The following is a 12973-nucleotide window of genomic DNA, read 5'->3' on the forward strand; positions in this document are numbered from 1 at the left end:
CATATTCTCCTAATTTTGATCAGAATTCATGACAGGCACCACTTCATTATTCTTTTTTTCCTTCACTTAAGCCCTTCATTCGAATGCCTTATTTCTTTCTAGTTCCATTTCTCTCTTTCAAGCTGCATCTCCACTTGCCCCTCTCCTCACCATCCTCAGGCATCTTAAAATCTGGTCCTGAGCTGCCAGTGGGTGGGGACTGTGGTGTCAGATCAAATTGTAGTATCTGATTGTAGCCTAGAGAGTTTCATCAGCAGACTGTGGGAAGCCAAATGTAGGCTGATCATCCAGATGAGAACTACAGTCTCATGAAATCTTCATAGGCCTTGAAATCTTCTATGTCTCTGAAATCTTCACTACCAAAGTAGTTCACTCTTTAGAATAATGACCTACCTGGACCTCTACACCAAGATGGTCCTACTCTGTTCACAGCCACCAAGCTCTTGACTGCTATCTCTAGACCATCTGCTATCCTGCTTATTGGCAAAAGGCAATGTTGGGTGGGAGACTTTAGAATTTGGACTGAAGTAGCTTTTTCAGAGAAGTAGGCTTTGAGTAGTGTTGCTACTTTGGCTCTTTTTTACTTATTATTATTAACATATAATGTATTATTTGTTTCAGGGATACAGGTTTGTGATTCATCAGTCTTACACAATTCACAGCGCTCACCATAGCACATACCCTCCCCAATGTCCATCACCTGCTACTTGGGCTCTTATCTTGTGTCCTAGTCCTAGTAACTATGCTTCTTCCTTCTTCTCCAACTGGTACTAGAATTCTTAAAACAAAATCCCCATCTCTGCTTCCTTCCTATTCCTTAGCACTTAGCTTGTCAGCTGGTGTATCAGACAAGAATTTCAGTTGGTGCCAAAGTAGTGAATAACAGTGGCTTAAACAAGATAAAAGTTTATTTTTCTCTCATGTAAAAAACATCCAGAGGTAGGCGGCCAGGAATGCTATGATGGTTTTCAGTGGTCAGGAACCAAGATTCTGTCTTTCTTTCTAGAACACCATCCTTAGCACTGTTTCTATTTATAAGGTTTCCTCGGGGCCAAATTGTCTGTTGAAGTGCCAGCCATCACCATTGTCTTTCAAGGAAATAACAGGAGAAAGGGGTAAGCGCGGGGGCGGGGGGTGGGGGGTATGGAAGGCACATGGCAGCTCTCTGTCCTATTTTTACAGAATTTTCCAGAAAGTTCTACCTAGCAACTGCTGCTTATATTTCATTGGCTAGAAATTAGTTACATGGCTAAACCTTGCTATGCAAACCAAGTAAAACAAAGGTTCTAAGTAAGAGAGAAAGAATGGATTTTAGATACACAATCCGAAGTCTCTGACATAATTGCTCAGCTTAGGAACTTTGCCATTCATATTATATCCCCCTCTTTCCCTGGTCCAGTGTCCTATCCTATCTCCCTGATCCTAATATCTGCTGATGGACTTCTATAAATCTGACTGCCTGATGATTACCCACCTGGGTCTCCAAATTTTGTCTGTTTCTAGAGTTTCTATGGCTATATATATAATTGTTTAAATTACTTGATTAGTCCTATTTGGCCTTCCATGCTGTTGACACCAGGCTTGGACTTCTTGTCTATGAATTCCTGGTGAGCAGTATTTTCCAGTATTGCCAAAGATGCTTGAAGTTCCCTCAGGGAGAGGAAGATGAACATATTGCACAAGAGCAAATGTGGAAAGGGTGATGACAATCATCTTGTTGAACAGGAACACACATCTGGTCTGAGGCAAGCAGATCCTTTCCCTCCGTGAACTACAGATCTCCCTCTTCTCCTCCTTGTCTAATCAGTCCTCATGTCTGGGATATGCCCCTGCATCCAAGGCCTTCATTCTCAGTTTGGTAATTAGATTGCGATTTTCCAAAATTTCTCCTCATTATGGCCTCCTTGACTCAGAATCATTTCTGGCTGTAATTTCTTCAGTCTTAGACTTCATCTTAGAAGTTACATTTTCTTGACTTTCCCCTTCACCTGAGCTGTCAGACACCCATTCTCAATAAAAGCATCTCCAGGCTCTACCCTGAGAATGGTGATAAACAAGTTTGTTGGAACAAGTTCATACTGGCTTGAGAGAGCCAATTGTTAAATTTGAAATATATTAAAAATAAAGTAAATATAAATATATGACATTGTTGAACTGTTGACAGCTTGAAACTGGCTGTGGTAGGAGTATTTACAACATGGAGATTGGCAAATGCTACCCACTAGGGCCCTTCTCTTCCCTAAAAGGTGATTTACTAGTGCACTATTGCTTGTTTCTCCCCATAATTGCCCCTTATGCATGAACACACACACACACACACACAGTGGACAGTTCTAACTCCACATCTTCACCTCTTCAGTCTACCTTAGCTTCCAGGGGCAGATAACTTTTTAATATGTCCCTACAACCAGAGATTCAACATTTTGACTCCTACCTTAAAACAAATACTTTTGACATTCGATAATCAAATATATATTTTGGAATTACATTCTGGACCCTAAATAGACTTATCCGAAACTCCCGACCACACTATTTGAGAACTGCTAATGGAGCACATCTGTCTATCTGCAGAACACATACAGCCATCTGCAGGAATCATTTGTGGGGGGAAACCTACACACTTAAGATGGCGTTTCAGTAGAGGGATTCATGTATCAGCCTCAGAGATGTCTCACCACAGAATATTAACTTCTGTGAATTTAATATTTGGAGGAAGAGAGCTAATTAATTATTATAGGTATTTCAGAAAGCCTTGTACAAACTGTGCAATGAAAAAGCTTCATGAGCCAACCAAAATTATCGAGTTGCTTTGCCTTTGACAAGAATTCTATCAGTTCGGATAATGCTGTTACCTCATCATGATCAGGAACTCTGTGACATATACCTTTGATTAATAACAATAAAAAATGAATTATTGCTTATCATTACCATATTTTAGTAAATAAAACCATTCAAAACATGGAAGGAAAAATAATAGAAGGATGATGGAAGGTAGGGACCACTCGACTATGAATTTTTTAAGAGTATGCCAATTTTTTACTTTAAGAGAGCTAATGTTTATAAACATGTGGAGGTTGCTAATGTGGTGCCTAGAAGCACAAGCTCTGGAGACAGACCGCCTGGGTTTGTGTTAGAGCTTTGTCACTTACTAGCTCTACGATTTGGGGCAAGTTTCTTAATCTCTCTGTGCCTCAGTTTTCTCACCTGTGAAACAGGAATAAAAGCACCTACCTTACATAATTACTGTAAAACCAAAATGAAATACCCCATAAAGTGCTTAGAATGGTGTCTGAGATGTAGCAAATAACTAATAAATATTTGCTTTCATTTTTATTATTAATGCTATTTTTGGAGTGCTTATGATGTGTCAGGAACTATGCTGCATGCTTTAGATTCAATCTCTTGTAACAGTATGAGGAAAAAATTAAACCCATTTTGTGAGTAAGAAAACAGACCTTCAGTGAAATGATGTAACTTTTCCAAGTTCTCCTGCCTAGTAAGTGAAAGGAGGTTGGCTCAATGTAGTTTTGGGGTTCCCATTTAAATGATAGAAAGGTGTAAAACCAATCCAAGCCATGCTGATATTTAGTATTCTATTGGGAATTTCTTCCTTCATAGTCAGCCAACCCTTGCATGCTGTGGCATAAACTAGCCTTGTTCTGTCTTCAGCAGAGACAGAAAAACTCATCAACATCCCTGTGTTTCCACTCGAAGGCATTAAATTTCCCTTCTGACTGGTTTTCTCCACATTTTAAAAACCCACAGCTTCCATAGGCCTTCTTTATGAACTCTATTTATTAACCATAGAATAATTTCCACAGAAGTATTTCCACTTTCTTTAACTGTAATTTTAAAATTAGACTTTAAATCTAAAGTTCATTATTAATATACGTAGGGTCCAGTATCCTTTGGCTGAACTTGCTTTGTTTATGAAGGAGCTGGATATAAGGATCCTTTTCCCCTGTTTTAGACTTCTTTCATCCCACCTTCTAACCTAGAGATTGCTGTCCACAAGGTGTCATGACATACTTAATAAGAATTTTAAAAATTTTCAAGTTTGCATGTCATTTTGTTTCATGGGGGTGAGTCTAGGTTCTTACATTTAGTTGTGCAATCAGGAAGACAGGTTGTTGTTTTGTGGGTTTTTTTTTTTTTTTGTGGGGGAGAGACATTTAAACAGCTGTATGGACTGGTGTTCTTTAAGAGATGAATATTATGTCATTGTCAATCATTCATTCATTCTCCTTGTCTGGGTCAGGCACTGTGCTAGACACCAGGAACTAAATACGACAGTCCCTGCTCACAGGGAGTGTGTAAGTCTCCTCAGGGAGATAAATGTGCAATTACCTAATTACAACAATAGAGCAAAGCACAGAAATCAACAGGAACCTTGGGGAAAGCGGCAGGGAAGGCACCCTCAAATGTGGAGACAGTGGGGTCTGATAAAAATCGTGGGTGATCAATCAGAAACCCAGGCTCTACACCCATGCTTACAATTTACTTCATTATTACACCATCCATTATGGTTGAATTGTATCCCCGCCCATAAAAACATATTTTGGAGTCCTATCCCTGCCCCCGTACCTCAGGATGTGACCTTACTTGGAGATAGGGTCATTAAAGTGAGGTCATTAGGGTGGACTCTAATCCAAAAGAGAAGAATTTGGAGACAAAGACAGACACACATGACAGGAAGACAATGTGAAGAGACATACGGAGAAGTCAGCCATCTACAAGCCAAGGAACACATATTTCCCTCATGGCCCTCAGAAGTCATCAACCCTACAGACACCCTGATCTTGGACTTCTCGCTTCCAGAACTGTGAGACAATAAATTCTGTTATCTAAGCCCCCCATCCAGTCTGTGGTACTTGGTTATGGCCCCAGCAGACTAAAGAGCCCTGTGCTGTCACGAGCATACCCCACATCTCAGGCTCCACTCTGGGCAAGGCACTCAGAACACAACCAACCAGAAAGCTGCCTCAATCTGCCTTTGGCTCATTTGTATGCTGTGACTCATAGGAATCTTGAGTTTTCTTTAAAGAGCAACTTTGAGCCTACAAGATTCCTTTATCCCTCTAGTGTGGATACCACCTGTACGCTTTTGTTTATAAGATAAGTAATATACAATAATATGGGGAATTTTAGAGTACAAGCAATACCCAATAGGTAAAACTTTCCAGTAAGTAACAGATCAATGTGGCACTACTTAAGATAAATGGTTAATAAACATACAAACAGATGCACTATCTCACATGTAATCAGATTTGTGACAGAAGTACTCTTGGTAAATGGAAGTTGTTAATACACATTAGAGAACCAACAAATGCATGCATCCAGAGTGAATGACAGCCTATTCACCTGTAACACACACACTGGTCTTCCTCTTGGAACATTTGTCTTCCTCTTGGAACAACTAAGGTCGAATGAACCCGGAATGATCTTCCTAGAATACACAGTGACGTGTAACCTTCAAAACAAAAAACCAAAATCCAAAAAACCCACCTTCCATTAGGTATATATTCATTTCAGGCAACAGCTTCCGAGGAGAGGTTTTTATTTTATTTTATTTTTTTTAATTTTTTTTTATTTATTTATTCATGAAAGTCAGAGAGAGAGGCAGAGGGAGAGAAGCAGGCTCCCCGCCTAGCAGGGAGCCCGATGCGGGACTCGATCCCAGGACCCTAGGATCATGACCTGAGCCGAAGGCAGACACTTAACCATCTGAGCCACCCAGATGCCCCCCGAGGAGAGGTTTTTAACCTAAAAAAGTCTGAAGCAATGAAAAGGTAACCTAATATTTAGCTCCTGGATAGATTAAGCAAGTTCAGCCAAAGGACATTATTTGGGTTTTTTGTTCTGTTTTGTTTCCAGCATGTTTTGCCCTCAGGCCAGCAGGGTTACCCTTTCTTTTCTCACTCCAAGTCTTCCTTTTTCCCGGAAAATTTCCAAGCAGAACCCTGGTTCCAGGTCATAGCAGCTCCATCTGCTGCCACTGGAACTCAGAGGGAGTGACTCATTCCTGTGCCTTTGCCTCAGCAAGCCTTCAACAAGCCTTGTTTCCTCTGCCCATCTATCCCTCAACCCCTCGGCCTTGGCCCATGTCCACAATGGGCTTTTCCTCCAGTCTTTCTTGGTATCTGTCCTTTTACTTTTAAAAAATATATAATTATGAAAATGATACACATAGGGAAAAAAAGAAGTGTATGAAGTTAAAAATGGAAGCCCCTCATTCCAAGGGTTATCAGCGTCAACTGTGTGCATATCCTTCAAGATACATAGATTTCTGCCTCCTTCTCCCCTTTTTAGAGTGCATGCTGTATATATTGTTCTGACTTCCTCTTATCGCTCAAAAATATCTCAGCAGATGTATATCTTCCTCATTTTTAACAGTTATTATTCCTCAGTGTATATGTATTACATTTATTTAACCATTCCTCTACTCAGGAATGTTGAGGTGTGGTGCAGTGTTTTTGGCTGTTATAAATGGTAGTATGATAGACATACAACATAAATGTATTTTTGCACGCTTAGTGTTTCTGTAGGACAAATTACGTGTAATGGAAATGCATGGTCAAAGTATATATGCATTTTTAATATTTATAAATGCTGCAAATTGCTTTCCAGAATTTTTATCAATTCATACTCCAGTCAGTTGAGTATGCAAGTTGTTACTTCTTATACACACTCATGAACACTTGATATTAAAACATTTTTTTGCCAAACTGATAAGTAGAAAATGCTATCTTGTTTTTGTTTACACTCTGACTATTCATGAGGTTGAGTATGTTTTCATGTACTTATTAGCACATATTCCTTCTGAGAATAACTTCTCCATATCCTGTGTCCATTTTCTTATTTTGCTTATTTTTCTTATTTTGCTGCTTCTTTTTCCTATTGATTTCGAGAAGCTATTTGTTGTTGTGCATATTAACCTCTTCCTGTTGTTTATTTATGTTGCATATATTTTCTCCCATTAGGTAACATTGTTTATGGTACCCTTCCACTGCACAGAAATGTTGTTTTTTTGGTACTCAAATCTGTTTAATCTTTTCTGTTAGTTTCTAGAGTTTTTATCATGATTTTTCTAACTAATAAAGATAACCAATATTGTGAGTTGGCCTTATTTCCTTTTAGTCATTTATATTTTTCTTTGTTTAGGTTATTAATCCATCTGGAATTTTTTCTGGAATATGGAATAAGATAAGTGTATTAGTTACGCTTAGCTCAACAGGTCTTTTTACTCAGATAACAGTTCCCTGTGCGTGGTCAGCAAGTAGCTACCTTAGAGTGACTCAGAGACTCCAGCTCCTTTCATCTTCACGCTCCTCTAGGTAAGTAGTCAGCAAATGACAACCCAGGGCACACCAACCCACTGCCTGTTTTTGTAAATGGAGTTTTATTAGAACACAACCATGTCCATTTGTATACACAGAGTCTGTGACGGCTTTCCTATAAATCAGCAGAGCTGAGCAGTTACGATAGAGACTTTATGGCCCACAAAGCCTAAAATGTTTACTGTATGGCCCTTTATAGAAAATGTTTGCTGACTCTTGCTCTAGAGACCCAGACTCCTGAGTTTCCACGTGGCAGATTAGAAAGAGAGCTCATGTAGTAGGTTCTCCATGGGTGGGGCCGGGCAGTGGGGTATAAAACTTACCCTTACATTTCCACTGGTCAGAATTCAGTCACGTGGCTTCACCTAACTACACAGAAGGCCGGGAAATGTGAATTAGTTGCGCCCCCAGGATGAGAGAGAAACAGATTTGTGGAATTATTAGCCAATCTCTGCCAAAGTGTACCCTGCAGTGATTTGTTTCTTTCTTCCTCCCTATGTTTAATCAGAATAGGCTAGTTTATACTGCAGAAACATTGCAACTCCTAAATCTCAGTAGCTTAGAACAGCAAGGTTGATTTTCTTGCTGGTACTACATATCCGGTGAGGATGAGCAGGGGTGGCATTGCTTGTTGCACACTCCAATCCAGTGGAGAAGCCACCACCAGGAGCCTTGCTGGTTGTAGTACTGGTGGGGAAAGAGAGTGTGGTGATGCATGAAGCTCTTAACTTCTGATACTGATACTCATCATTTCTGAGCAAGTTGCAAGGCTACACTGTACTTCAGCAGGATAGAGAAGTGCAACCCTACCATGTCCTTCAAAAGAAGCAGGGCTAGAATATTTGTGGGCAGCCCTAATACATGCCACACTCACAAACAAAGAACACATTCCTCTCCTCCCTGAGGGGAAGTCACCCAGATACTACCCAGTCACTCCCCTAGTCAAAGTCGAGGATCTCTAAATGATGACTCTCCAGCAGGTCTGAATACTGGTTTGGAGCCTAGTAGTCTAGTGGTCTTAGATTAAAGCCTAGCAACCAAAATTATTCTCTGTCCCCACTACTTATTCGGATGCCAAAATTGTAATAGAGGCAACAACTAATCATGGTCTCTAACAGCCGTCTGGGATCTGAGCCGCTTGCACGAGTGTGAACCCTGCTCTGAATGCCCAGATAATCAGGAGCCCAGCACAATCGAGGGGGTGGAATATGGCATTTTGCTGAAATCAATACTGCAGGGAAAGAGTCAGCCTCATTGAAGAATAGGCAGTGTTGCTCCACACTTATAATTAAATACATTGGATGAAGGGTTTGGGTGACAATATGGAGGAAAGCATATTAAAAATACCTTCGTAGAAATATTAGAATATATAAACTAACATACTTTGTTCATTCCTCAAAGAACATTTATTCTTATGATTCTTGGCCTGTTTTCTTAAGAAAAGACCTTCACTGTTCTATTTAATTTAGAAAACAGTAAAAAGAGATTTGTGGATTATAATTATAGAGAATCATTTTGAACCATAGCTTCATGCTAGTATTAGAGAGATAACCTCCAGACCAAAATTTCAAATAATATAATTTTTCAAATAAATTTTCAATATCTGGTGCAAACACTGATACATATTTTTTCCATATTCTATTTCTTTCACCTTTTACATCTCCATGCAGTTATAGAAATGTAATTCATATGTTTTTAAAATCATTTATGCTTAACTCATCAAAATACTGCTTTGGGAGTTATTTGATGCACAAAAAGATTTTACATACTTTTCAATAAGCATTTAAAACCCTCTCTCCCAGAAACAGAAGAAGTTTTCATTTTTTCCAGAGTAAATAATTATTTTCTTTAGTGTCTTTATAATTGTCTTTCCATGGGCTAGGCCATTCCCAGGAGAAGATTAATTTTAGTCTAGTTTGTGGTACAGTGGCCACAACCTCACTCCTATTCTCCATTTGTTTTTTTCATCCATTCAATGCTTTAACATTTTGCTCTCAATACACATGCCAGTTATTCTTATAGCTATTACCTACTTGCTGGGAAATAGCCTTCAAATGCAAAAGGCCACATATGGGCTTCTGAAAACTCTTCCCGCTGGTCATATTCAGTTCTTGAGAGCATTTTTCTTTCCAGTGTTACTAAGCAAGTTAGATTTGGGAAGAATATGAAGTGGTAGAGGAAAGGAATGAAGACTGAGTTCAATGTTATTTCCAAAGCCTTCCCAGGAAAACAATAATTTATTATTCATTTTGGATTGTAATTATGGAGATAACCCTCCCAATTAAATGATTTATTTTGCCACAGAACCTAAAATGTACATCAAATTTAAGTCTAATTGCTACAAGTTATTTTACACCTAAATTTAATAAACAATGTGATGTTTATTCTTCATATTTCTATGTAATATGGCTTCTAGAAGCAAGTTCTCCTATGTGCAGCATTGGTGGGGCCAGACTGTACAAGTTCAAATCCTCACTCCACCTTTGCCAGCTAAATAGCTAAGGCAAGTTATTTAACTTCTCCATGCCTCAGTTTCTTTATCTGCAAAAAAAAAAAAAAGACAAAAGTAGTACCTACCTGATAGGATTGTTTAAAGATTAAATGAGTTAACACTTATAAAACACTTACAGATGTTTAAATTACGTGATCAGTACATAAATCCAGTGTAACAAGAACGGCCACCACAAGTCACATGAGAAACTGAGTTCCTTTACTTTTAGCTCCTCTATTTATTATGGCTGTGCTTTGTCAACAGAGGCACATAATGTTAGCAGATTTGAGATTTACCAGAAAGATGTCGGATTTTATTTCAAATTATGAATTCCTAAACATGGAATGATATACCGTCCTGCTGTACACTCAGGGACCCCTTAGAGTTTGGAGCGTGAGAGACCTAACTAACCCTGGTCCTCTATTTGTAAGGGGCTTTGACATCCAAGGAGCCGCTGAGAAACAGTGACTAGTATTCAGAAAAAGGGAGGCTAAGAAGTCACCGTTTTCAAAAAATAAACTGAATTGGAGCGCTGCTGCCTGCGGTTCGTTCTACTGCCTCTGGAAGAGGTGTGTTATCTAAAGTGCTTCCATCATGAATAATGATTGAGAAACTGCCTTTACTCTCCGGACTACTGTACTCCCAGGTGGAAATCCGTGGGCTGATGCCCAGGTGTCTATCTGGAACTTGGTTATTACACACGTTAGAGGAACCCATCCTCCAGGAGCCCATTGTGAACAGGCAGCGAAGGGAGGGGCGGGAACGCTCAGGGTGAGCCGGGTTTCTAAGCACAGATCAGAGCCCCAGTACTTTTTAAGCGCCTAGTTCTTCAGGTCATTTCGAAATCGGCTATCTTTGTTTACATTTTCGAACCTGGCTCGGCCCCAGAAAGCATTACTACCTTCTGAAAGGAGAAGCATCCCGCATTCGTAGACAGTGCTGGGGTGGTGGGTGGGGGGAGGAGGGGCAAAGTTCATCTTCCCCCGTGTGGGAGGACGACTCTCCTGCGACACGTGCGGGTTGTGACAAAATCTTTGAATCGCAGGGGCAGTTTAAGTGAGGTGGAGGTTTGGGGAAAGGCGAGGAGGTAGGTGTGGGGCAAGCCAGCAAAGTGCGGAAGCCGTACGGGGATTCTTCTAGAAAGTGGGGTGGGAAAAGGAGCTAGGGAGGGCGTGTGGAGGGAAGGCATCTGTGTCAGAACGTGCGTGTGAGCGGATACAAAACCCGAGAGAGGCGTGAGCAGCTCTGTGTGTGCGAGCGGGAGCGAGGGGCGCCGGCTCGGGGTGTGTGCGCCCGGGTGAGTGACACTGAGGGGCGGGCTGGCCAGCCGGCCGGCGGGCGGGGGCAGCCTGCGAGGGGCGGGAGTGTCCCTGCGTGGAGCGGGCCGATCCGGAGTTGTGTCAGTGAAGGAATCCAGTCCGGGGGCCGAGCTGGCTGCGCCCTCCGCCGCGAGCGCCGGCAGCACGGGGCGAGCTCCGGACGGCGCGCGGCCCAGGCAGCGGCTCCCGCTCGGCCCGCCCTCCGCGCCGCAGGGGCCGCCACCGCCGCCGCGCCTCCCCCGGCGACCGCGCCCCCGATCGCCGTCCCCCGGCCCGGGACAGAGCGGCCGGCGCTCCGCACAGAGGTAAGCCCGGGACTCCCGGCCGCCGCCGCCCGGGACCCCCAGTCCTCCCTCCCCGCGCGGCGGGCCGGGGCCGGGATGCAGGGCTCAGGCGGACGCGGCGGGGCCTGGGCGGCCGGGACGGAGGCTCGGCCCGGGCCGCGCGTTCCGCAGCCTGAGCCGCCCAGCCCCCGCCGCCTCCCCGGGGCGCTGGGTGTGGCCCCCGCTCGGCGCCGACGCGGGCTGGCGGCGCGGACTGGACGCGGAGGGCACCGTCCTTCCTTTCTCAGGCCGGCGCGAGCAAAAGAGCGGGCGGGTGGGAGGAGGCGCCGAGTCGGGCGCACATTTGCGCGCTTGGGGCGAGCGTGTGGCCGCCGCGCTCAGACGTGGACCCGCCCGCCCCGGATCTGAATCGGCCGCCGTCCCTCGCCTGCCCTCTCCGGTGCGAGCGCCCCCTTCCACTCGCGGAACGGAGTGAGACCCACTGCCACCCGCCTCCCTCGCTCGGAACCGCGGAGCTGCCCGCCTCGGTCGGGACCAGCCCGCCCTCAGCCGCGTCCCGGCGCCCGGCGGGAGCGGGATGCGGTGGCCCCCAGTCGCCGCGAAGTCGCCGCGATGGCAGGCGGGGTGATGCGGCTGGACGCCGGGCGACCGGACCGCGGGACGAAGCGGTCGCGCCGCCGCGTCTGGGCGGGTGGACCCGGAGTCCGCGGGAGGCGGCGGGGGCTCGGGACCAGGCGGCGGACTGAAGCCCAAGGCGGCGGTTGTTTCGGAGACGCGGAGAGCGTTCGCGCCCTCAGCACGCTCGACTTTGCGTGTCTCGGAAGATCGGCCCTGCTCGCTCGCACTCTGGTTGTTAATGCTTACTGCAGACGTGGGAGGTGCAGGGCTGAGACTTCACCTGGACAGAGATGCGACCGAGGCTTCCCATCTTCGCGAGTGGAGGCTTCCCGTTCTTGGGGGGCTTGGGGGGGGGGTGTGTTCGTGAACTTCGTGAGCTTTCAGTTCCCAGCAGTCCTGGTTTTAGCGGATGTCAAGGTTTTGGAGACCTGACACTGTAAAGATTCTTTCTGTACAGCGTTTTCCTTTGAGTGTATTACAGATTCTGTAGCTCGAGAACTAGTGAAAAACCTTGAACTTCAAACACAGCCTCTCTCTTCACATAAAATGTTATATGTAATATTTTTCACTTTTTAAACAAAATTTAAGTGTTATGCTAAAAACTTTCGCCATTCCGGTCAAAAGTGAGAAAAAAAGGTCTCTGAAATTTTAGAAACTAAGCAGAGGAAGAGGCTTATTCCAGTATTTGAAAGAGTACTGTCGTGTGACCTTTATGATACCGTTTTAGTTGGTCTTAGAGGAACAATTCATTGCCATTCTGATTGATTTTTGTTTTCTAGAGGTTAAGCGAATGGGCAAGATGGCAGGGAAAAGAAGGGACAGGAAGTCAGAAATTGCTTCATTCTGAAAAAAACAAACAATATTCAAGTAACAAATCCAATTATTGTGAAAGATACTCTGAAAATAAAGACTAAGATGGCCTTC

General features: G+C 43.7%; 1 protein-coding gene across 7 annotated transcripts in view; it reads left to right on the forward strand.

Moving 5' to 3' along the window:
- The first annotated feature begins 10896 nt into the window (after window positions 1-10896).
- The window catches only part of SPATS2L (spermatogenesis associated serine rich 2 like), a 165589-nt gene continuing 163512 nt past the window's right edge, over window positions 10897-12973 (forward strand). The window contains exon 1 of one of the 7 annotated variants that reach the window (XM_064586883.1): window positions 10897-10915. The gene's annotated coding sequence lies outside the window, so the exon portion shown is untranslated. Of the gene's footprint in view, window positions 10916-10996; window positions 11126-11190; window positions 11453-12973 lie in introns of those variants that run through there. The other 6 variants (XM_064586882.1, XM_064586880.1, XM_064586886.1 and 3 more) reach the window with 6 other exon arrangements.

This window comes from Mirounga angustirostris, unplaced genomic scaffold (assembly GCF_029215605.1).
Source record: "Mirounga angustirostris isolate CCGP_5_RB_7025 unplaced genomic scaffold, mMirAng1.0.hap1 SCAF_3, whole genome shotgun sequence".
NCBI lineage: Eukaryota > Metazoa > Chordata > Mammalia > Carnivora > Phocidae > Mirounga > Mirounga angustirostris.